The 26,509-nt window shown below is 41.7% G+C and overlaps 1 protein-coding gene across 1 annotated transcript in view; it reads right to left on the bottom strand.

The window, feature by feature from the left end:
* The window catches only part of LOC141133858 (NACHT, LRR and PYD domains-containing protein 3-like), a 240,287-nt gene extending 215,077 nt beyond the window's left edge, over positions 1-25,210 (bottom strand). Inside the window, exon 1 of the mRNA XM_073623441.1 lies at positions 24,694-25,210. The gene's annotated coding sequence lies outside the window, so the exon portion shown is untranslated. The remainder of the gene's footprint in view (positions 1-24,693) is intronic.
* Positions 25,211-26,509: the final 1,299 nt, after the last annotated feature.

The raw sequence follows: 26,509 nt of genomic DNA, 5'->3' as shown, positions 1-26,509 counted from the left end.
GACTATCTCTACTTCTGGACCCTCCCCCATCGCCTAGTTTAAAAAACCCCATTAACTTTCCAGCCATCTTCACTCCCATCAGATCTGCACCCTCCTCATTTATGTCCAGTCCGTCCTTTCTATATTACTGGTGACTGACTGAGAAGTCGGCCCAGTCCTCCAGGAACCCAAACCCCTCCTTACTACACCAGCTCTTCAGCCACTTCTTTACTTCCCTAATCTCCCTCTGCCTTTCTGGTGTGGCTCGATGTACCGGTAGTATTCATGAGAATACTACCTTGGAGGTCCTTTTACTGAAGTCAAGCCATCAGACAGTTGCAAATCAGTGGTCATGCTATCAGACGAGTATTTTTTGGTTGGATTTTAAACACACAAAAACTAAATATAACATAATGGATGTGTGACAGCTCTGTATAATCATTATATTATATGTTACATCACTCTCTCTAACATTTACAATTTGGTATGATTTTACTGTGGAAATTTAAAGATACAGAGCCCCAAATATCAACCCATTGGCTACATAGTGACATTTTTCCAATACTTCTAAATGGGTTCAAAAAAAATTCTCCCATTGGACCAATACGTTTACAATGCAGATGTGTCATACACACCCCCCTCTATGATATCGTACAATTTGGTATGATTTTACTGTGGAAATTTAAAGATACAGAGCCCCAAATACCAACCCATTGGCTATGTAGTGACATTCTTCCAATGCTTCTAAATGGGTTAAAAAAAAATTCTCCCATTGGACCAATACGTTTACAATGCAGATGTGTCATACACACCCCAATCTATGATATCGTACAATTTGGTATGATTTTACTGTGGAAATTTAAAGATACAGAGCCCCAAATATCAACCCATTGGCTACATGGTGACATTTTTCCAATACTTCTAAATGGGTTCAAAAAAAATTCTCCCATTGGACCAATACGTTTACAATGCAGATGTGTCATACACACCCCCCTCTATGATATCTTACAATATGGTAAAATTTTACTGTGGAAATTTAAAGATACAGAGCCCCAAATACCAACCCATTGGCTATATAGTGACATTCTTCCAATACTTCTAAATGGGTTAAAAAAAAATTCTCCCATTGGACCAATACGTTTACAATGCAGATGTGTCATACACACCCCCCTCTATGATATCTTACAATTTGGTATGATTTTACTGTGGAAATTTAAAGATACAGAGCCCCAAATACCAACCCATTGGCTATGTAGTGACATTCTTCCAATACTTCTAAATGGGTTCAAAAAAAATTCTCCCATTGGACCAATACGTTTACAATGCAGATGTGTCATACACACCCCCCTCTATGATATCGTACAATTTGGTATGATTTTACTGTGGAAATTTAAAGATACAGAGCCCCAAATATCAACCCATCGGCTACATAGTGAAATTTTTCCAATACTTCTAAATGGGTTCAAAAAAAATTCTCCCATTGGACCAATACGTTTACAATGCAGATGTGTCATACACACCCCCCTCTATGATATCTTACAATACGGTAAAATTTTACTGTGGAAATTTAAAGATACAGAGCCCCAAATACCAACCCATTGGCTATATAGTGACATTCTTCCAATACTTCTAAATGGGTTAAAAAAAAATTCTCCCATTGGACCAATACGTTTACAATGCAGATGTGCCATACACACCCCCCTCTATGATATCTTACAATATGGTTAAATTTTACTGTGGAAATTTAAAGATACAGAGCCCCAAATATCAACCCATTGGCTACATAGTGACATTTTTCCAATACTTCTAAATGGGTTAAAAAAAAATTCTCCCATTGGACCAATACGTTTACAATGCAGATGTGTCATACACACCCCCCTCTATGATATCTTACAATTTGGTATGATTTTACTGTGGAAATTTAAAGATACAGAGCCCCAAATACCAACCCATTGGCTATGTAGTGACATTCTTCCAATACTTCTAAATGGGTTCAAAAAAATTTCTCCCATTGGACCAATACGTTTACAATGCAGATGTGTCATACACACCCCCCTCTATGATATCGTACAATTTGGTATGATTTTACTGTGGAAATTTAAAGATACAGAGCCCCAAATATCAACCCATCGGCTACATAGTGAAATTTTTTCAATACTTCTAAATGGGTTCAAAAAAAATTCTCCCATTGGACCAATACGTTTACAATGCAGATGTGTCATACACACCCCCCTCTATGATATCTTACAATACGGTAAAATTTTACTGTGGAAATTTAAAGATACAGAGCCCCAAATACCAACCCATTGGCTATATAGTGACATTCTTCCAATACTTCTAAATGGGTTCAAAAAAAATTCTCCCATTGGACCAATACGTTTACAATGCAGATGTGCCATACACACCCCCCTCTATGATATCTTACAATATGGTTAAATTTTACTGTGGAAATTTAAAGATACAGAGCCCCAAATACCAACCCATTGGCTACATAGTGACATTTTTCCAATACTTCTAAATGGGTTCAAAAAAAATTCTCCCATTGGACCAATACGTTTACAATGCAGATGTGTCATACACACCCCCCTCTATGATATCTTACAATATGGTAAAATTTTACTGTGGAAATTTAAAGATACAGAGCCCCAAATACCAACCCATTGGCTATATAGTGATATTCTTCCAATACTTCTAAATGGGTTCAAAAAAAATTCTCCCATTGGACCAATACGTTTACAATGCAGATGTGTCATACACACCCCCCTCTATGATATCTTACAATTTGGTATGATTTTACTGTGGAAATTTAAAGATACAGAGCCCCAAATACCAACCCATTGGCTATGTAGTGACATTCTTCCAATACTTCTAAATGGGTTAAAAAAAAATTCTCCCATTGGACCAATACGTTTACAATGCAGATGTGTCATACACACCCCCTTCTATGATATCGTACAATTTGGTATGATTTTACTGTGGAAATTTAAAGATACAGAGCCCCAAATATCAACCCATCGGCTACATAGTGAAATTTTTCCAATACTTCTAAATGGGTTCAAAAAAAATTCTCCCATTGGACCAATACGTTTACAATGCAGATGTGTCATACACACCCCCCTCTATGATATCTTACAATACGGTAAAATTTTACTGTGGAAATTTAAAGATACAGAGCCCCAAATACCAACCCATTGGCTATATAGTGACATTCTTCCAATACTTCTAAATGGGTTCAAAAAAAATTCTCCCATTGGACCAATACGTTTACAATGCAGATGTGCCATACACACCCCCCTCTATGATATCTTACAATATGGTTAAATTTTACTGTGGAAATTTAAAGATACAGAGCCCCAAATACCAACCCATTGGCTATGTAGTGACATTCTTCCAATATTTCTAAATGGGTTCAAAAAAAATTCTCCCATTGGACCAATACGTTTACAATGCAGATGTGTCATACACACCCCCCTCTATGATATCGTACAATTTGGTATGATTTTACTGTGGAAATTTAAAGATACAGAGCCCCAAATATCAACCCATCGGCTACATAGTGAAATTTTTCCAATACTTCTAAATGGGTTCAAAAAAAATTCTCCCATTGGACCAATACGTTTACAATGCAGATGTGTCATACACACCCCCCTCTATGATATCTTACAATTTGGTATGATTTTACTGTGGAAATTCAAAGATACAGAGCCCCAAATACCAACCCATTGGCTATATAGTGACATTTTTCCAATACTTCTAAATGGGTTCAAAAAAAATTCTCCCATTGGACCAATACGTTTACAATGCAGATGTGTCATACACACCCCCCTCTATGATATCTTACAATATGGTTAAATTTTACTGTGGAAATTTAAAGATACAGAGCCCCAAATATCAACCCATTGGCTACATGGTGACATTTTTCCAATACTTCTAAATGGGTTAAAAAAAAATTCTCCCATTGGACCAATACGTTTACAATGCAGATGTGTCATACACACCCCCCTCTATGATATCTTACAATATGGTAAAATTTTACTGTGGAAATTTAAAGATACAGAGCCCCAAATACCAACCCATTGGCTATGTAGTGACATAATTGCAAATTGGGTTCAAAACCAATTCTCCCATTGGACCAATACGTTTACAATGCAGATGTGTCATACACACCCCCCTCTATGATATCTTACAATACGGTAAAATTTTACTGTGGAAATTTAAAGATACAGAGCCCCAAATACCAACCCATTGGCTATGTAGTGACATAATTGCAAATTGGGTTCAAAACCAATTCTCCCATTGGACCAATATGTTTACAATGCAGATGTGTCATACACACCCCCCTCTATGATATCTTACAATACGGTTAAATTTTACTGTGGAAATTTAAAGATACAGAGCCCCAAATATCAACCCATTGGCTACATAGTGACATTTTTGCATAATTGCAAATTGGGTTCAAAAAAATTTCTCCCATTGGACCAATACGTTTACAATGCAGATGTGTCATACACACCCCCCTCTATGATATCGTACAATTTGGTATGATTTTACTGTGGAAATTTAAAGATACAGAGCCCCCAATACCAACCCATTGGCTACATAGTGACATTTTTGCAATATTTCAAATTGGGTTCAAAACCAATTCTCCCATTGGACCAATACGTTTACAATGCAGATATAAACACCCAAATATCTGTACATTGGCTAGTTACAATCAATATATGCCCTAAATATTAGCCCATTTATCGAAATTGATGTTTTCATAATTATATATATACATATATAAAAAGAGTCCAAAGGGTTGCTGCACTTAAAAACTTTCGGTTGCTTTATTTCATGTAGTCACATGGAAAAAATACAAAGCAATTACAATCTTTCCAGACGTAATCATGACATTAAATGCCTATATAATGCAGATATGGATGGATTACGTTTTGGGCTAGTATGCTTGCGCCCTTCCTAAGATCCGTCAGAGCATATCTAACAGGTTTACTGCAATTAATTCTTTAAATACAAATTAGTGGTATACATCACATGTGGAAACAATATGGTTGATTGATTCAGTTCATAGTATATTCATCACCTGTGCAGATATGTGTTTTTTACACCATAGACACAAGATCTAACAGTTAGCGGCCGACAGGGCCAGTCCCAGGCGGGTGCACGGGGTGCAGTGCACCCAGGCGCCAGAGAGGTGGGGACGCTGAAGCGCCAGAGTGCTCCCCTCCCTCCTCCCCTCCGTGTCCAGAAGTAGCTCTGTCCGCAGCAGCTCACGCGCCGGCGCCGCTGTGCTTTACATTGCTAGAGCCTGTCCCCCCTCCCTCCTCCTCCTCCTGTCAGAGGAGAGCAGCCGCCGGAGATCGGAGCGGCTGGTCTCTGTGTTGAGAGAGACCAGCCGCGCAGTGACTTCACTGGGGGGAGGGGGGGTGGCCCGTGCCTGCAGCCTGACATAGGTTCTCTCTCTCCTCCGCTGTCTCTCACTCCCGCCTAAGCTGCTGCCTGCAGCCTGTGTCGATCTGTTCTTCACCCGGGCGGCGCGGCTGCACACTGTCCTCTCTAGCTGCTGCCCGGGTGTTAATGTGTCTGTCTGTACTGATAGAGGGAGGTTTGTCCCTGGGGCGGTCTGTACTAATGGGGGGGTTGTCCTGGGGGGGCGGTCTGTACTAATGGGGGGGTTGTCCTGGGGGGGCGGTCTGTACTAATGGGGGGGTTGTCCTGGGGGGGCGGTCTGTACTGATGGGGGGTTGTCCTGGGGGGTCTGTACTAATGGGGGGGTTGTCCTGGGGGGTCTGTACTAATGGGGGGGTTGTCCTGGGGGGTCTGTACTAATGGGGGGGTTGTCCTGGGGGTCTGTACTAATGGGGGGGTTGTCCTGGGGGTCTGTACTAATGGGGGGGTTGTCCTGGGGGGTCTGTACTAATGGAGGGGGAGTTGTCTTGGGGGGATCTGTACTAATGGAGGGGGGATTTGTCCTGGGGGGGTCTGTACTAATGGAGGGATTTGTCCTGGGGGTCTGTACTAATGGAGGGGGGGGGTTTGTCCTGGGGGATCTGTACTAATGGAGGGGGGTTGTTCTGGGGGGTCTGTACTAATGGAGGGGGGGTGTTCTGGGGGGTCTGTACTAACGGAGGGGGGGTGTTTGTCCGGGGGGTCTGTACTAATGGAGGGGGGGTCCTGGGGGGGGGGTCTGTACTAATGGAGGGGGGTTTGTCCTGGTGGGGGGTCTGTACTAATGGAGGGGGGTTTGTCCTGGTGGGGGATCTGTACTAATGAAGGGGGGATTTGTCCTGTGGGGGTCTGTACTAGTGGAGGGGGGGTTCTCCTGGGGGGTCTGTAGTAATGGAGGGGGTTTGTCCTGGGGGGTCTGTACTAATGGAGGGGGGGTTTGTCCTGGGGGGTCTGTACTAATGGAGGGGGGTTTGTCCTGGGGGGTCTGTACTAATGAAGGGGGGATTTTTCCTGTGGGGGTCTGTACTAGTGGAGGGGGGGTCTCCTAGGGGGTCTGTACTAATGGAGGGGGTTTGTCCTGGGGGTCTGTACTAATAGAGGGGGGGTTTGTCCTGGGGGTCTGTACTAATGGAGGAGGGTTGTCCTGGGGGGGTCTGTACTAATGAAGGGGGGCTTTGTCCTGGGGGGGATCTGTACTAATGGAGGGGGGGTTGTCCTGGTGGGGGTCTACTAATGGAGGGGGGTGGTTTGTCCTGGGGGGGTCTATACTGATGAAAGGGGGTCTGTACTGAGAGAGGGGTTTATACTTAGTGGGGGTCTATACTTAGTGGAGGGAGGTCTGTACTGAGGGGCGACTAAAGTTGGTGGAAGGAGGGTGACACCATGTTATACCGCACCTGGTGAGACCAACCCTAGTGACGTCACTGCTGCTGCAGGCTCTTCTTTCGCCCCTTCCCCTCCCTCTCCCTCTCCTCCGCACGTGCACTGCTATACTAGTGAGCGGCGCTGGCCAGCACAGCCTCCCACTATGTTTCTTCCCCCGCCTTCATATCAGCCAGGGAAAAATAGAATAGAAAAAGGAGAAGAGGATTGTGGGACATGTAGTCCCGAGGACTGGCAGCCCCACTGTAACACGGAAACTGCAGTCCACACAGCAGGCTCAGCTGAATGGGAGAGAGAGAGATACAGGAGCCTGGGTAAGCTTTCAGGGAAGTGCACCCAGGACTCCAGAGGGAGAGGGCAGTGCTCAGGGAACACCATCAGAGAGGAAACCCCGCTGCCCTGCGCCACCAGAGGGAAAGCCACACAGCCTGGTGCCATCCCTGGCGGAGAAAGGAATGGAGTCATTGCCAGAATACAGATCTGGGTGCTACCCAGCGGAGTCACCACGGGCAATTCAGAGTGAGCTTACTCCTGATCAGAGGAACCATCGCTGGGTCAGGTGAGAGGGCCAATCGGCCATTATCTACTAATGTCCATAGGAACTGCAGTCTCTGACCATCTCCTGTATTATATCTGCAGTCTCTGACCTTCTCTTGTATCATGTCTGCAGTCTCTGACCATCTCCTGTATCATGTCTGCAGTCTCTGATCATCTCCTGTACTATGTCTGCAGTCTCTGATCATCTCCTGTGCTATGTCTGCAGTCTCTGATCATCTCCTGTACTATGTCTGCAGTCTCTGACCATCTCCTGTATTATATCTGCAGTCTCTGACCTTCTCTTGTACCATGTCTGCAGTCTCTGACCTTCTCTTGTATCATATCTGCAGTCTCTGATCATCTCCTGTACCATGTCTGCAGTCTCTGACCACCTCCTGTACTATGTCTGCAGTCTCTGACTGTCTCCTGTATCATGTCTACAGTCTCTGACTATGTCCTCTACTATGTCTGCAATCTCTGATCATCTCCTGTACCATGTCTGCAGTCTCTGATCATCTCCTGTACCATGTCTGCAGTCTCTGACCACCTCCTGTACTATGTCTGCAGTCTCTGACTGTCTCCTGTATCATGTCTACAGTCTCTGACTATGTCCTCTACTATGTCTGCAATCTCTGATCATCTCCTGTACCATGTCTGCAGTCTCTGATCATCTCCTGTACTATGTCTACAGTCTCTGATCATCTCCTGTACCATGTCTGCAGTCTCTGATCATCTCCTGTACTATGTCTGCAGTCTCTGATCATCTCCTGTACCATGTCTACAGTATCTGATCATCTCCTGTACCATGTCTGCAGTCTCTGATCATCTCCTGTATCATGTCTGCAGTCTCTGATCATCTCCTGTACTATGTCTACAGTCTCTGATCATCTCCTGTACCATGTCTGCAGTCTCTGATCATCTCCTGTACCATGTCTGCAGTCTCTGATCATCTCCTGTATCATGTCTGCAGTCTCTGACCAACTCCTGTACCATGTCTGCAGTCTCTGACCATCTCCTGTACCATGTCTGCAGTCTCTGACTGTCTCTTGTATCATGTCTACAGTCTCTGACTGTCTCTTGTATCATGTTTGCAGTCTCTGATCATCTCCTGTACTATGTCTGTAGTCTCCGACCATCTCCTGTATTATGTTTGCAGTTTCTGACCATCTCTTGTATCATGTCTGCAGTCTCTGATCATCTCCTGTATCATGTCTGCAGTCTCTGATCATCTCCTGTACTATGTCTACAGTCTCTGATCATCTTCTGTACTATGTCTACAGTCTCTGATCATCTTCTGTACCATGTCTGCAGTCTCTGATCATCTCCTGTACCATGTCTGCAGTCTCTGATCATCTCCTGTATCATGTCTGCAGTCTCTGACCAACTCCTGTACCATGTCTGCAGTCTCTGACCATCTCCTGTACCATGTCTGCAGTCTCTGACTGTCTCTTGTATCATGTCTACAGTCTCTGACTGTCTCTTGTATCATGTTTGCAGTCTCTGATCATCTCCTGTACTATGTCTGCAGTCTCTGACCATCTCTTGTATCATGTCTTCAATCTCTGACCAGCTTCTGTACCATGTTTGCAGTGTCTGACTGTCTCTTGTATCATGTCTGCAGTCTCTGACCATCTATTCTATCTTGTCTGTAGTCTCCGACCATCTCCTGTATTATGTTTGCAGTTTCTGACCATCTCTTGTATCATGTCTGCAGTCTCTGATCATCTCCTGTATTATGTCTGCAGTCTCTGATCATCTCCTGTACCATGTCTGCAGTCTCTGATCATCTCCTGTACTATGTCTGCAGTCTCTGACCAACTTCTGTACCATGTCTACAGTCTCTGTCAAGCTCTTGTATCATGTCTGCAGTCTTTGACCGTATCCTGTATTATGTCTGGGGACTCTTTCTAACAGAAGCCCTCTCTGTGTGGATCAGAGAGACTCCCCTCCAGGTCTCATTAGTGTTCTCTCTTCCTGTATTTTCTTTATTGTTAAGAGATCATGGGAGGATTTCAGGGTAACAAAGACTTCTTAGGGGAGTATCTCTGTATTTGAGTCGTTGCCATAGAATCATTTGTAAAGGGGTGGAGCTGGTAAGATGACCACGCCCATGTGGGGGCGCCAGAAATATTTCTGCACCCAGGCGCCGGTGACCCTAGGATCGGCCTTGGCGGCTGATATCCTTATCTCATCATTCTTATTCTCCAAATGTGTTATATGAACCTATGAAAAATACATACATAGATAGAATGAGCATACCCATATACAGACCTCCCTATTTCGAAACACATTTCTATGTTTTTTTCATTTTTATTATCACTTATTAATCAATACTGGTAAATAAACAAATAAAGATCCAAATCAACATTTAAACCATAAGGAGCAATAGTATTTAGAAAATGTATCCAATAAACTTCTCTTTTTCTCAGTGTTATTTCACGGTTACCCCCCCTCCTATTTTTCTCTATTCCCTCTAGGACCATATACTTTAATTGTGATGCATTATGTCCATATTCCACAAAATGTCTGGCTAATGGTAGTCGTGTTAGTTTGTCACGTATTGAATATTTGTGTCTTGCTATCCTGTCTTTTACTTTTTGTGTAGTTTCTCCAACATACACTAAACCGCATGGGCACTTAATGGCATATATGACATATGATGATTGGCAAGTGTAATACCCACGTATAGGGATATTGAAGCCCCTATGTGGATGTGCAAAAACTTTTCCTTTTATCATGGAGTTGCATTGTATGCATGACAAACATGGATACGATCCAAGGTTTTTTTGTCCTAAAAAAGGTGTTTTAATAAATATGGATGTGGGTTGGTCCGATTTTATTTGGACTCTTTTTCTATATATAAGGTCGGTGGGAAGACCTGATTCCTGGCAGTGAATCGTAAGCTGGGTGCGGCTCTCCTCTACGATTTGAATATATTCTTCCCTTGAGAAGGAGCACCAGCTATTTTGTGTGGAATCATCACAAGGATGGCAACGAGTGGCTTATACTCTTTCTCTGAAACTGAGGCCTCAAGGATCTTCACAGACACTATGGGATCCAGAGATTTCCTGACCCAGTCATCCCCAATACAACTAATCAAGAAAATGGAGAAGCTTACACAGAGAGCTATTACAATGGATTTACACGAGGTAACACTAGCGGAATACTATAAGATGCAAATGATCCCCAGAGGATTAAGAGTTCGTTTCCAACTTTCCAACTTTATTTTCACAAAATATGGACTTCAAAACCAAGTTTGCACAAATTCTAAATAAATGTTCCTTTGATATCATGACATTAACTGTACAATTTTTGCAACAAGAAAGAACTCTTGTACAGCAGGAGATTGTCCAATTAGAAGAACAACTACAACAATGTTCAAATTAGGAGGAACTAATGGAATTTAAAAAAACTAACAAAGATAAATTGGAGAAATTTCATACTAATGTCCAGCTTCGCAAACGTACAAAACTTGAGCGGGACCGGTAAGACTACAAAAGTGATTGTGTCTATAACTGGATGGATCCCATATACCATCACCCAAAAGGACATAGGAAAATACAGCGCAAACAATTCGCTAGCTCCAACTTATCTATCACATCTACTGGATCATCAAACAGCGCATCCACTACTCCTTTTTTACCAGCAAACATGACCGAACCCGGACCAGAAGGGGCGGCTGGAGAATCAAGAAAAGACGCAACGGGAGGTGTAACTACCAGACGGCAGAACCGACAGAGACACTAGAAGAAAACCTGGTACATAACATTTCTTCCATTATTTTGTCTGAAGCCAAACTTAGTGTATTAAATAAGGGTTTGGGCTTTTGCCCTAAAGAAAGAATGGATGATTTTGTACTTAAGCAGGATTTGTATAGATTTTACAGACAATTAAGATTTAAAGCACATTTCTCAGGTGGGTCGATTACCACATATAAGGAATCACTTACATTATCAATTAAAAATATGGGTTTAAATTTGAAAAGCACTAAAGTACCCCCTACATCATGTGCTGCAGTGGAGGTGTATATAGACAAAGTGGAAAATGACAAAGAAATTCTTGTGTGATAGGAATAAAAGAGATCATATACCCCATAATTTGAATAAAGATGAGATTACAGCATTAAACTCCTTGTCAGCCCGGCGCGATATCACCATCAAACCGGCTGACAAGGGGGGAGCTATTGTGGTAATGGACACCCCCATGTATGAAAATGAAGTGATGAAACATCTTGGTGACACCCTTACATATAGAAAACTTGATAGTCCAGTCTTTAGAGTACAAAAAAGAATCAAAAAAATCCTCATGAATGCGGTTAAGGATAAAATTATTGATGACGAAACTATGGAATTTTTGGTGTGTGAATATCCGGTTACACCAGTATTATATATGTTACCAAAAATCCATAAAGACCCAAAAAAAAACCCCGGGATGTCCCATTGTATCGGGTATGGAATCTGTGACAACCCGTTTAGCACAATATTTGGACAAATGTCTAACACCATTACTGTTAAATATCAAATCGTATATCAAAGACACTACAGATTTCTTGACTAAAATTCAGGATATTAAGTTGTCACCAGAATCCGTCCTGATTTCATGGGACGTCTCCAGTCTGTTTACTATCATCCCTCATAGTTTGGGAATAGAGGCATGTCAACGACTGTTAACCCAATCATGTATCTATAAAACTGAACAGATCTTGTTCCTTCTTGAACTGTTGTCCTTGAGGAAAACTATTTTCTCTTCAAGGATACTCATTTTTTGCAACTAAATGGGGCAGCGATGGGCTCAAATGTTGCACCCCCATATGCGAATGCATTTATGAATATGATAGAAACCTCTTTTATTTATGTGAATTAACTATTTCTCCAACATTGCCATTGTTGGTAATGATTTGTGGACGATATTTTCGCTATATGGGATGACAACCTGGAGAGCCTATTTCTGTTCGATAAATATATTAACTATTTAATACCTGGCCTGAAATTTAATATTGAAATTGGTAAAGACAGGATTTCTTTTCTAGACACTACATTGAAGTTGAGTAACACACAGATTAGTACTAATCTGTATGTGAAACCCACAGATCGTAACCAGTTATTACACTTTATTTACACTTTGTTTTCTCGTCTATTCCAAAAAGTCAAATGCTGAGGGTACAGCGGATCGTGAGTGATCCCCTGTGCGGTGACCAGAGACTCAAAGAAATGAAAAATAAACTCATCAATAGAAGATACCCCCGAACCTTAGTTGATACGGAATCTCTCAATACTGACCATAATGTAACAACCCATAGAGAAACAAAGAGAATTCCATTTATTATGCAATACCACCCTTTTTCTAAAAACATCTCTAAGATAATTAAAAAACATTGGAACCTTTTAAGAACTAGTTATCTGATGATACAGGAATTCTGGAATCCCCCCCATGTCCTCATATAGGAAAGGTAGAACAATACGGGACCGACTAATTAATAAAATCGGACCAACCCACATCCACATTTATTAAACCAACTTTTTTAGAACAAAAAAACCTTGGATTGTATCCATGTTTGTCATGCATACAATGCAACTCCATGATAAAAGGAAAAGTTTTTGCACATCCACATAGGGGCTTCAATATCCCTATACGTGGGTATTACACTTGCCAATCATCATATGTCATATATGCCATTAAGTGCCCATGCGGTTTAGTGTATGTTGGAGAAACTACACAAAAAGTAAAAGACAGGATAGCAAGACACAAATATTCAATACGTGACAAACTAACACGACTACCATTAGCCAGACATTTTGTGGAATATGGACATAATGCATCACAATTAAAGTATATGGTCCTAGAGGGAATAGAGAAAAATAGGAGGGGGTGGGGTAACCTGAGAAAAAGAAAAGTTTATTGGATACATTTTCTAAATACTATTGCTCCATATGGTTTAAATGTTGATTGGGATCTTTATTTGTTTATTTAACAGTATTGATTTATAAGTGATAATAAAATGAAAAAAACATAGAAATGTGTTTCAAAATAGGGAGGTCTGTATATGGGTATGCTCATTCTATCTATGTATGTATTTTTCATAGGTTCATATAACACATTTGGAGAATAAGAATGATGAGATAAGGATATCGGCCGCTAATTGTTAGATCTTGTGTCTATGGTGTAAAAAACACATATCTGCACAGGTGATGAATATACTATGAATTGAATCAATCAACCATATTGTTTCCACATGTGATGTCTACCACTAATTTGTATTTAAAGGATTGATTGCAGTAAACCTGTTAGATATGCTCTGATGGATCTTAGGAAGGGCGCAAGCATACTAGCCCGAAACGTAATCCATCCATATCTGCATTATATAGGCATTTAATGTCATGATTACGTCTGGAAAGATTGTAATTGCTTTGTAATTTTTCCATGTGACTACATGAAATAAAGCAACCGAAAGTTTTTAAGTGAAGCAACCCTTTGGACTCTTATATATATATACGGTATATATATATATATATATATATATATATATATATATATATATATATATGTATATATATTATGAAAACATCAATTTCGATGAATGGGCTAATATTTAGGGCATATATTGATTGTAACTAGCCAATGTACAGATATTTGGGTGTTTATATCTGCATTGTAAATGTATTGGTCTAATGGGAGAATTGGTTTTGAACCCAATTTGAAATATTGCAAAAATGTCACTATGTAACCAATGGGTTGATATTTGGGGCTCTGTATCTTTAAATTTCCACAGTAAAATCATACCAAATTGTAAGATATCATAGAGGGGGGGGTGTACGACACATCTGCATTGTAAACGTATTGGTCCAATGGGAGAATTTTTTTTGAACCCATTTAGAAGTATTGGAAAAATGTCACTATATAGCCAATGGGTTGATATTTGGGGCTCTGTATCTTTAAATTTCCACAGTAAAATTTTACCGTATTGTAAGATATCATAGAGGGGGGTGTGTATGACACATCTGCATTGTAAACGTATTGGTCCAATGGGAGAATTTTTTTTGAACCCATTTAGAAGTATTGGAAAAATGTCACTATATAGCCAATGGGTTGATATTTGGGGCTCTGTATCTTTAAATTTCCACAGTAAAATTTTACCGTATTGTAAGATATCATAGAGGGGGGTGTGTATGACACATCTGCATTGTAAACGTATTGGTCCAATGGGAGAATTTTTTTTGAACCCATTTAGAAGTATTGGAAAAATGTCACTACATAGCCAATGGGTTGATATTTGGGGCTCTGTATCTTTAAATTTCCACAGTAAAATCATACCAAATTGTAAGATATCATAGAGGGGGGTGTGTATGGCACATCTGCATTGTAAACGTATTGGTCCAATGGGAGAATTGGTTTTGAACCCAATTTGCAATTATGTCACTATGTAGCCAATCGGTTGGTATTTGGGGCTCTGTATCTTTAAATTTCCACAGTAAAATTTTACCGTATTGTAATATATCATAGAGGGGGGTGTGTATGACACATCTGCATTGTAAACGTATTGGTCCAATGGGAGAATTTTTTTTGAACCCTTTTAGAAGTATTGGAAAAATGTCACAATGTAGCCAATGGGTTGATATTTGGGGCTCTGTATCTTTAAATTTCCACAGTAAAATTTTACCGTATTGTAAGATATCATAGAGGGGGGTGTGTATGGCACATCTGCATTGTAAACGTATTGGTCCAATGGGAAAATTGGTTTTGAACCCAATTTGCAATTATGTCACAATGTAGCCAATGGGTTGATATTTGGGGCTCTGTATCTTTAAATTTCCACAGTAAAATCATACCAAATTGTAAGATATCATAGAGGGGGGTGTGTATGACACATCTGCATTGTAAACGTATTGGTCCAATGGGAGAATTTTTTTTGAACCCATTTAGAAGTATTGGAAAAATGTCACTATGTAGCCGATGGGTTGATATTTGGGGCTCTGTATCTTTAAATTTCCACAGTTTAATCATACCGTATTATAAATGTTAGAGAGGGTGATGTAACATATAATATAATGATTATACTCGTCTGATAGCATGACCACTGATTTGCAACTGTCTGATGGCTTGACTTCAGTGTCCTTTTCCCCAATTTAGCTCCTAAGTCCCTAAAATCTTTCTTTAGGACACTCCACCTGCCTCTGACTTTGTCATTGATGCTAACGTTTTCCCCAGCCCCTCCCAGTAGTCTAAAAGAAACAAGGGGGCGCATCTCTAAGTAGTATTAAAACAGTAACATTTATTGCACAAGATTAAAAACACTTAGGAGATATAAGTGGGAGTCATGCTCATCAAAAGTATGTAGTCCTGGCATTTCTACTATGTCCCACAAGCTCCTCGCACGATCCGTAGCTGGGAAAAGTTCTGGTGTGATGTTGTGCTGAATACCTGTACATTCAGGAAAACCAGGAAGTAGTCAGCTCCATGCTGACCAGCTTGAACCGGAAGCAGAAATTACGTCACCAGCAGGGGGTGGGAGGAAGGGGTCAGGACTGTCTCTGTGGAATGAAAGGCTACGTGCTCGGAGCTCACAGCTCCTTCTACTGGCCTGTTGTTCTCTGAAGGAGAGCATCATTAAATACACTCTCCTGGGCATGACGTCCACAGCTGTAGAACTACAACGGTCAGCGGACCAAAGGCAATGGGATGACAGAATTTTGGAAAAATAGTAGATTATAAATAGTTGGGCTTACAAAGGCTGACAGCTGATGCAAAATAGAGCACATATTGAGCTAATAAAGGCCAAAAATCAAACTAAGGGTGCTCGATCTGAATATCAATTTTAAAAAATCAATTAAAATAATAAATTATATATATATATATATATATATATATATATATATATATATATATATATATATATATATATATATATATATATATATATATATATATATATATATATATAGGAAGAATATTATATATATATATATATATATATATATATATATGTAGCAATAACTCTCGGTGGAGCTGCTGGTTTAAGCAGGCCTGTCCTCTTTGCTCTACACCCTTCTTAAATTGTTCAATCCCCTTGACACAACTGTAGTGCAGTGTTGTAACAATATTAGCATTAACTTTAACCCACAATATACACTTACAATTAGGGTTACCTCTACCTGGGTGCTGGTAGCTCCACCTGTAGGAGAAATGACAACACTGCACACAAACTTCAATAACGACCAAAAATAACTTCTTTCTTTGAGTGAGTAATATATTTATATAAAGAGTTATTCCAATGAATATACTATCACACCAACGTAGTGTGATAGTATAAGAAATGATTATGACAATCAATAACAATCACAGAAATATCTATGTATATATTGGTATGAATCTATACCCGGGAGCTCCCCCTGCTCTAGACCTTAAAGTCACTATACTAAAATGCAGGGCCCTGCAATGAAAAAGGTAGTCCAAACTTCTTCAGTCTTCGCTAGCTTTTATAATTGTAATCCGTATGGGTGTTGCGCAGTGTAGTGTAACACACTAAAACAATTGTAATCCAACAGAGTGACTAGGTGTCTTTATATGAAGAAACAAACATCAAACATCCGCTCCTGAACACTGAAGTCTATTCAGATGTAATGCTCTCCGACTATCAGTCCCAGCAACACTCTGTACAGTTCTAAAGATGTGTGTGTAATATTCAAATAAACTTCTGGGTGTCAACCCTCTCACCACACAGAATCCAAGCAGGTGGATGTCTCTGGTTCAGCAGTTCTCAGTTCCGTATAGAGGCACCACCACGCCGTCACACTGTTCCGTTCACAAACGACCAGGAGTCCTTGGTTATCTCCCCACGGGTCTTTCGGAACCATCACGTCTCTTGTCCAGCTCACTGCGATAGGATGGCTGGATACTACAGCTGCTCTGCTCCTTCGCTAGGTAGGCCGCAACCCTGTGGGACACACACACCCACAGAGTTCTGCTGGCAGGCCACGCGTCCCAGGAACAAGAGACCTAAAATGGCCGCTGCTTACCCTTTTATATCCCCACACAATGCAGTTCAGTTATGACTTTGTCCAGGAGCATTGTGGGTGGGTCAGAGCTACAGTTCCATACTAAACAATTAATCACTTCCATGTCACTTAATCCTGAGACGTAAACTTATCAATTGTCCACAAGATGGCAGGCTTCTTGTGAGGGGCTATTCCCGTTCTCTCCTAAAAAAAGCATACAAACGTGCAAACAAAAGAACCCGACGGGAATTGCTATTTAGCCATCAAAAGAAAACAGAAACGGACCCTCCCACTTGGAAGATCATGAGGTTTAGCAACCAACATGAGTCTGTTAAATCAATTCTCAATAAACACTGGCATATACTATACTCTGACCCCACTTTACACCCACATTTATCTGCATTACCTGCAATCACCTACCGACGCACAGGTTCCCTGCGTGACCAGTTGGTACACAGCGAATTTGTCGGTGAATCACGTGGTGACCCCTGCAAGAGATTTGGGACGTTCACCTGTGGGGGATGTTCCATCTGCAGATTTATGAATACCAGTCAGAATGTTGTTCTTCCAAATGGGCGCCCATATAGACCATGTCATTTCTCGAACTGTAAGACTGAGGGTGTGGTATACCTTTTAGTCTGCCAATGCCGACAATTTTATGTAGGCAAGACTAAATTAAAATTTTCTTTGCGAGCCTCACGTCATATTACAGCTATGAGAAAAGCTAATCCCGACCTTCCTTTAGGGAGGCATGTGGCCAACGAACATCATGGTAATTTTCCCAATATCTATTTTCTCATCCTGGATAGAGTCCACCCCAGCCCGAGGGGTGGGGATTGGAACAGGGCCCTTCTACAGCGGGAAGCCCGCTGGATTATGGACCTTGCCGCCACCTCACCCCCCGGGCTAAATGATCATTTTAGTTACAGACCCTTTCTAGAGGGTTTCTCCTCTGGGGTGTATGAGAAGGATTTCTAAACTCTCCACCTTGAAATTCTATTGTTATTGTGGTTGTCCCGTTACTTTATTTCATGATTTATTCCTATGGTGGTGCTTTGATGTTCTGTGTCTGCTGATTACGGTTATCATGTCATGTCAGGCCACCCCTGTCTAGGCATACATTTGTTTTTTTTATGTATCCTTGTAATTGTAGGTATACTGTCAGTTATTGAGGCTCCCTGTCAGTCTCCTTTGGTGAGTATTTTAGATCACAGTTTACTGGCCCCTCTTTGTCCCGCCCGGCGCACGGGGGCCTCCCGGGATTTCTATCCCTTGGGGGGCCTGTTGTTGGCGCCCGTATATTGCCCCCATTGGATGGGCAGTGGCTTTACCGCTGTCCCCCATATGTGGGCACGGTCGCCTATTTTGCGTCGGTGGGCGGTGGTTGCATGACCCCCCTCACAGCTTCGCTGTGGGGGGTGCCGTGCAGCGGCGGCTCAGGGTCCCCCCCCTGTCCCTTTGGTATCTTTAAGTAACCAATTGTAACGAGTATGAGGCTTGGACCATACACGCTGACCCTGGGGGTTTAATGACCCCTCTTGTCATTCTCGTGTCAAAAATCTTTTATTTTCTCTGCCTCTTTATTTTGTTATTTCTATCTTCCCCCTTTATGATGGCCGCGATGCTGAGGCTGGCTATATGCCTCCCATCACACAGGCGAGTGAGGAGTTTATATAGGCTTCTCTCCCTCTCTCCTAAACTCCTATCTAGAAATGACAGGAGGATGTCGTCATTCAGACGCTCCTCCGTGGATTGCCTGGACTCCTATCCCCTCCCTCCTCTAGACGGAGCGGTGTCGTGACGTTGCCATGGCTCCTGTTCCTTCCTCTCACTGGATGGAGCGGCGTCACGGCGTCCGCACGTCAATCAGCGCTCCAGCTGCCTAATCATACTCTAATCCATATTAAGCCGCCTAACGCCGAGTTAGTGACACTGTCCTGTTCGGCGGCGGCGGCTACGGATTTGACGAGCGGAACTCCATGGTGCACTGTGACACAGCCCATTGATTAACAAGGTAATGCTGCCCCTTACTTTCTCTGTCCTTGCGTTACTGCAATCTGCCATAGGCTTTCTGTGCCTCTTGGTTTTGATTAAGTCTTGATGCAATATATACTATATATTGCAATACTTTAAAGAGCATTTCTGCTTCTGTTTTTATGATTAGGTCTTTTTGTCTTGTACCTTAGATCTTGCCCTCATGGGAAATCTGTATTTTCTGTGACCTCTTGGAGCTGCTGTGCATTGAGGGGTCTCCGCTCCTACTCAGGAATCTGGGAATTTTCTGTCCACTCTCCCTAAACGGTTTCCGTTTGAACCAGCACTAGGGTAAGCTGGGTGCATCAGAGGTTTTTCTTTACCCCCACGCCTCGCCTGGACGTGGATCCGCTAGGTGGAAATGAGGCTCTGCATCCACGATGTGGCGGTTATTATTACTAGGTTTTTTTATTTTGTAGATGTATACCAGACCACTGGGATTTTTTTCTTTTTTCTCTTTGTTTCAGACACTCCCCTTTTGGTGCTTTTTTAGTGGGATTCTTCTGGGATAGTACTGCCCCGACTGAGTTCGCTCCTTTGGGGCCACACGGGGGGACCAGTGTGGATAAGGTGGGGCCAGACATACGCCCGATTCCTCCTGGACTCTCGTGGCACTCTGTCCGTACTCTCCTCCGGGGCCCTGACAGTGAGCTTCCTGTACTGAATATACCTGGGTATGTGTGTTATCTCTCTTGTATATATTTTTTTGATGTTATAGATTGGTCTATGATGCAGACAATGTGTTTAATACATATGATCTCTAAATTATTTCAAATTTATATCTCATTATGTAGTGTAATTCCTCCTACAAACTGCCCCTGATGAAGGGACTCTATAGGCAGTCCCGAAACACATAGGCCCAGGTGGAAGACTACACAAATATACATTTGAACTCTACATCAGTATATTCACTCCTTATATTATTTTATTGTTTTTTGAATGAACTGTATTAGATATTTTCTATTTGTATTTTTGTATATTTGTATGAATAAAATCCTTTTTTACTACCTCGTTGCCTTTAAAGTCCCACCTATTCTTTGAGGGGTTAGTTTTTCTTCTCTTGACCCAGGGGACATGTATCAATGCAATTTTTTTTTAACGCCCGTTTTTTCGGGAGCAGTGATTTTTTTAATGCTAAAGTGAAACAATAAAAATGAAATATTCCTTTAACCACTTCAATACCAGGCACTTATAAATCTTCCTGCCCAAGTACATTTTCTTCTTCAACGACGGGCACTGATATGGCTGCACTGATGGGCATTGATAAGGCGGCACCGATGGGCACCAATGAGGTGGCACCAATGAGGTGGTAAAAATGTATAAAGTGATCTCACGCAGACTAATAAATATTCTGAAAACACATAAAGTGCAATGTGCAACCAATGAAGGTTGTGAAAACGTCAAATATAAGCTTAAAAAAAATGTGAAATATAAATTCCAACAAAGGACATTAAAAACAAGTGTCCAATACATGTGCAAAAAAGTGGGAAAAATCAATGAATGTGCAAAAAATTGCATGTGCAAAAAATGCTAGAAAAATGCATATAAAACCACGTTAAAAATAGTTCACCATAAGAAACATAAAGATAATATTTTCTCGTCTTCTACGGAGAATGGTGAGAACAGGAAGAATAAATGTTCATGAAGTGATGAACAGAGATGGTATAGTAATGGAAAACCATCAGTGTCCATGTAAAACTTCATACATTAATTCCTGAACAGCCAGTCTCACAAAACTATCACCTCATACCCTGTATTAAATTGCATGGTTGAATGGATATATATCTCCTCCTCTCCCCTTTGGTTCTTTTTCCAGCTCACATGCACTTTGACAGGGAATAGGAGAACCTTCTCCAGCTGTAGGTGCCTATAATCAGCTGTCCCTATGCACTCCGGTGCATTAATGCAGTAGTGATGAGGAAGAAAGTGCCTCCAATAGTGTAATGGGGTTTAAAAGTCTAAAGTGCGTTTTATTAAAACAATCAGGTGGACTCTTACATGAAAAACATAAATAACAGGCAAGAAAAGTTTAAAACCTGCATTTTTGGCACTTCCTTACGTCACTTCCGGTGCGTGTCTGACTCCAGCCACTCCATATGCGTTACGTCACGTCATGTGACTTCATCTGGGGACTATGAGGTGGTACTGATGAGATGGCACTGATGGGCACTGATGATGGGCTCTGATAGGTGGCACTGATGGGCACTGATAGGTGACACTGATGTGCACTGATAGGTGGCACTGGTATGCAGCACTGATGGGCACCCATAGGCAGCACTGATGGCCACTCATAGGTGGCACTGATGGATACTTATGGGTGGCACTGATGGGTACTTATGGATGGCACTGATAGGTGGCATGGATGGGCACTGATGGTCACTGGTCACTGATAGGTGGCCACTGATTGGGCACGGATGGGCACTGATGGGCACTGATAGGTGGCAATGACACTAATGGGTGGCAGTGATTACAATGGTGGGTGGCATTGCTGGGCATCACTGATTTTATTAGTTCTATAATGGTGCCAGTCAGTGTCCATTCATAGGCACTGACTGGCATATGTTGGGCATAAGTTGGCACATGTGGATGGTAGCTGCCGATTGGCTCTCCTCCACTCGCGTCTGTCAGACACGAGTGAGCAAATGCCGATCAACAGCTCTTCCTGTTTACATCGTGATCAGCCATGATTGGACACAGCTGATCATGTGGTAAAGAGCCCCTGTCAGAGGCTCTTTACCGAGATTGGTGTAGCAGTGTGTCAGACTGACACACTGCACCATCGATCGCCACGATACTTACCCCCACGGGCGCGCGGCGGCTGTTATCCTGCTGGACGTCATATGACGCCCAGTCAGGATAACTGAACCGTCGCCCGACCATCATTCTGCTATAGGCTGGGCAGGAAGTGGTTAAATATCTGCCTGGGGGGTGTCTATAGTAGGCCTGTACAGTTGCACAGTTTTCCCGTGTTTAGAACAGTACCACAGCAAAATGAAACTTCTAAAGAAAAAATTGTCATTTAAAACTGATCGCGGCTGAAATGAATTGTCAGATCTCAGGCCCTTCGGGTCTGGTATGAATATTAAGGGGAATCCTGCACCAAATTTTTTTAAAAATGGCGTAGGGGCCCCCCCAAAATCCATACCAAACCCTTCAGGTCTGGTATGGATTTTAAGGAGAACCCTGTGCCAAAATGTTTTAAAAAATGGCATTGGGGTCCCCCCAAAATCCATACCAGACCCTTATACGAGCATGCAACCTGGCAGGCCACAGGAAAAGAGGGGGGATGAGAGAGCACCCCCCTGCTGAACCGTACCAGGCCACATGCCCTCAACATGGGGAGGGTGCTTTGGGGTAGTCCCCCAAAGCACCTTGTCCCCATGTTGATGGGGACAAGGGCCTCATTCCCACAACCCTTGCCCGGTGGTTGTGGGTTTATGTGGGCGGGGGGCTTATTGGAATCTGAAACACCCTTTAACAAGGGGACCCCCAGATCTCGGCCTCCCCCTGTGTGAATTGGTAATGGGGTACCCAATCGTACCCCTACCATTTCACAAAAAAAGTGTCAAAATGGTAAAAAAGACTAGCGATAGCTTGGGACAAGTCCTTTATTAAAAAATAAAAAAATAAAAATGTCCCACCAGTTCTCGCCGCCCGATGGACCAAAAAAGAAAAAAAAAGCCGCAACCATTCCACCTTCATGGGAGGCTCCCGCCAAGTGATGCTTCTTCTCTGTGACAGTTCTTATATAACTGAGGGTGGGGCCACCCAGTGACGTAACCAGGGGACCCCACTCCCTCTGATGCCACGGGGGCTTCCCCATAGCCTTTCCATGGCGTTAGAGGGGGGTGGGGTCACCTGTTTACGTCACCGGGTGGCCCTGCCCCTCTGACGCTATGGGGAAGCCCCCGTGGTGTCAGAGGGGGTGGGGTCACCTGGTTACATCACCAGTGGCCCCACCCTCAGTTATATAAGAACTGTCACAGAGAAGATGCATCCCTCAACGGGAGCCTCCCATGGAGGCAGATCAGTTGCAGCTTTTTTTTTCGGTCCGTAGTTTTTACATTTTGGCGCAGGATTTTGGGGGACCCCTACGCCATTTTTATTTTAATTTGGCGCAGGTTTTCCCCTGATTTCTATATGAGACCTGAAAGGCCTGGTATGGATTTTAGGGGATCCCCACGCAATTTTTTTTTAAATTTGGGTTTGAGGTTCCCCTTAATATTCATACCAGACCCAAAGGGCCTGGTAACGGACTGAGGGGGGACCCCATGCTCTTTTTTTCAATCATTTTTATCTATATTGCTGAGACCCGACAATTCATTACAGCCGCGATCAGTTTTAAATGACAATTTTTCCTTTAGAAATATAATTTTGTGCAGGGACTGTTCTAAACACGGGAAAATGCACTACTTTACAGGCATACTATAGACACCCCCCAGGTACGATATTTAAAGGATTATTTAATTTTTTATATTTCACTTTAAGCATTATTAAAATCACTGCTCCCGAAAAAATGGCAGTTTTTAAAACTTTTTTTTGCATTGATCCATGTCCCCTGGGGCAGGACCCAGGTCCCCAAACACTTTTTATGACAATATCTTGCATATAAGCCTTTAAAATGAGCACTTTTGATTTTTCATGTTCGTGTCCCATAGACTTTAAAGGTGTTTGTATGTTCTGACAAATTTTTTGCCTGTTCCCATGTTCTGCTGCAAACCGAACAGGAGGGTGTTCGGCTCATCCCTACTCCTTATATAGCATCACTTAGCCTTAATATCAATAACATTCCTATACAATTTAGATGCCTCGTCACTCACATAGTAATCGCAGCACATCTAACTATTACATTGTGAGGGAAGTCACATAATGCTCATAATATTTCTGAGGTAATTTATAATCAAGACATTTCACGGTCCCAACACTCTTAGTACTTTTACATCACATAAAAGGGCCCAAGGAATCCTTGGGTTCTACCCTACCCAGGAGATGATTAGATAGAACCGGAGCATAGCCTTCCTTCTCAGTGGTTCCCAATGGTATCTCTCTGTAATATGGTACTCTGTTACTGTTGTATTTTCTATATTTTTATTGTTCACTATATACTATATGTATAGTCCGTTATGCAGTTTAGATAATATCTAATGGGCAATAAGGTGCTTGCCTAGTGGAATCTACCAGCACTCTTGTTTCAAGCAATATATACCTAGATATGGTATTATTTTTAATGCTTCCATGTATTCTACTTATTAATTAACCATAGAATGTATGTTTATTATATGGTCTAAGCTAATATAAAAAAACAATTAAAAGAGAAAACCTGTAAACACGGCACTGGCAGCGTCCAACAGTAGGAAGATGTTCGTGTGAAGAAAGATCTGATCTGTACCTCGATGTCCTAATGCAGGAAGAGGAGGAAGTAGGGGAACAGTAGTATGGGGGAGGGGGGTTTCTCTTCCTCTATAAGAATCTGGTCTGCCTTCCATCACTTCTTACACAACACGGCACTGGGAACTTCCTCTTACTGTAAGAATACTGGATGATCAGTGATTTCTTGGCATTTCTTAAAGCGGGAGTCCGGCGACCAATCTTTCTTTTTTTTTTTAGGTCATTGAGACACTTTACTAACCCCAAAATAATACTCACAGTTTGGGTGTAATATTTCCGCCTCTGTCTGTTTTCGTACTGAAGAATAACTTAAAAAATGTGATGCTGGCTGTTTCCATCTTGCTTGTGGGCATGTGAAGCCCACAAGCATTGATTTCCTGGATGCGGTGAATACTGTTCATTCACAGCTTGTTCACGCGCATGATCGTTGTTTCCAGACTAATTCTTGGGAAGCCTGACACTAAGCTCCCAGGAGACAGTGCGACGCTGGGGAAAGGCAATAAACACGCCTACTCCCATGGGAGGAGAGACAGGAAGTGCCACAATAAAGTACAATATAAAGGTAATTACAGCGATAAAAAATATTTTGTGCGGCATTTGAACATCTATGCAATTAACTGAAGGGGGTAAGATTAAGTTAAAAATTTGAGTGGAACTCCCCTTAACCACTTCACCCCCAGAAGATTTTACCCCCTTCCTGACCAGAGCACTTTTTTCGATTCGGCACTGCGCCGCTTTAACTGACAATTACGCAGTCATGCGATGTTGTACCCAAACAAAATTGACGTCCTTTTTTCCCCACAAATAGAGATTTCTTTTTATTGGTGTTTGATCACCTCTGCGGTTTTTATTTTTTGCGCTATAAACAAAAAAGAGCGTCAATTTTGAAAAAAAGCAATATTTTTTTACTTTTTGCTATAATAAATATCCCCCAAAAATATATAAAAAAACAAAATGTTTCCTTAGTTTAGGCCGATACGTATTCTACAAATTTTTAGTAAAAAAATCACAAAAAGTGTTCATTGATTGGTTTGCGCAAAAGTTATAGTGTCTACAAAATAGGGGATAGTTTTATGGCATTTTTATTTTTATTTCTTTAATAGTGAAACAACAAAGTGTGCCGTTAATAGAGTGTACTGAACATCAATGAGAAAAACCAAAAAGTCACAGTGAGTGATGGTAATGCATAGATTGACCTAAATCAATAGTGATAACACCTATAATATACCACAAACATAAAATAAAATAAAAATATATAGGACGAGGGGTATCCCCCAGAAAAGTGATAAGTGAATGACTAATACCAATAAAATATAAGGAGTATTTAAAGGATAAGCTGCATGTAACTCCTAGTGATGAATAACAGATAAATAAATCCGTTATAGTAGGTGTGACATCAATGTGATTAGCGGATTAAAAATAACTTGAAAACATCCAGTTAAGAAGTTAACACAATATATATAAACTAACGTGGATGTGATATAAATAAACTCAGCAATATAACGTGTCCATCAGACTATATATGTGTGAAAAATGTAGGCATGTGGAATTTTAATGTCTCTGAGGTATAAGTTGGTCAAAGTGTCAGTAAGACACTGTAGGTGCTCCCAGTCCTCATCTCTGCATGTAGGGTGATATCTTCACCAAGTATGACCATATAATCTCAGGCAGATAAACATAAAATGCCATGAATAAAGTGAGTGGTGATTGCGCTGTGATAAAAGGGGAAGGGGGGGGAAGAGGAAGGG

The sequence above is a fragment of the Aquarana catesbeiana genome, linkage group LG03, assembly GCF_042186555.1.
Source record: "Aquarana catesbeiana isolate 2022-GZ linkage group LG03, ASM4218655v1, whole genome shotgun sequence".
Classification (NCBI taxonomy): Eukaryota; Metazoa; Chordata; class Amphibia; order Anura; family Ranidae; genus Aquarana; species Aquarana catesbeiana.
The sequence above is the reverse complement of the archived record's forward strand: the minus strand, read 5'-3'. Positions and strand labels throughout refer to the sequence as shown.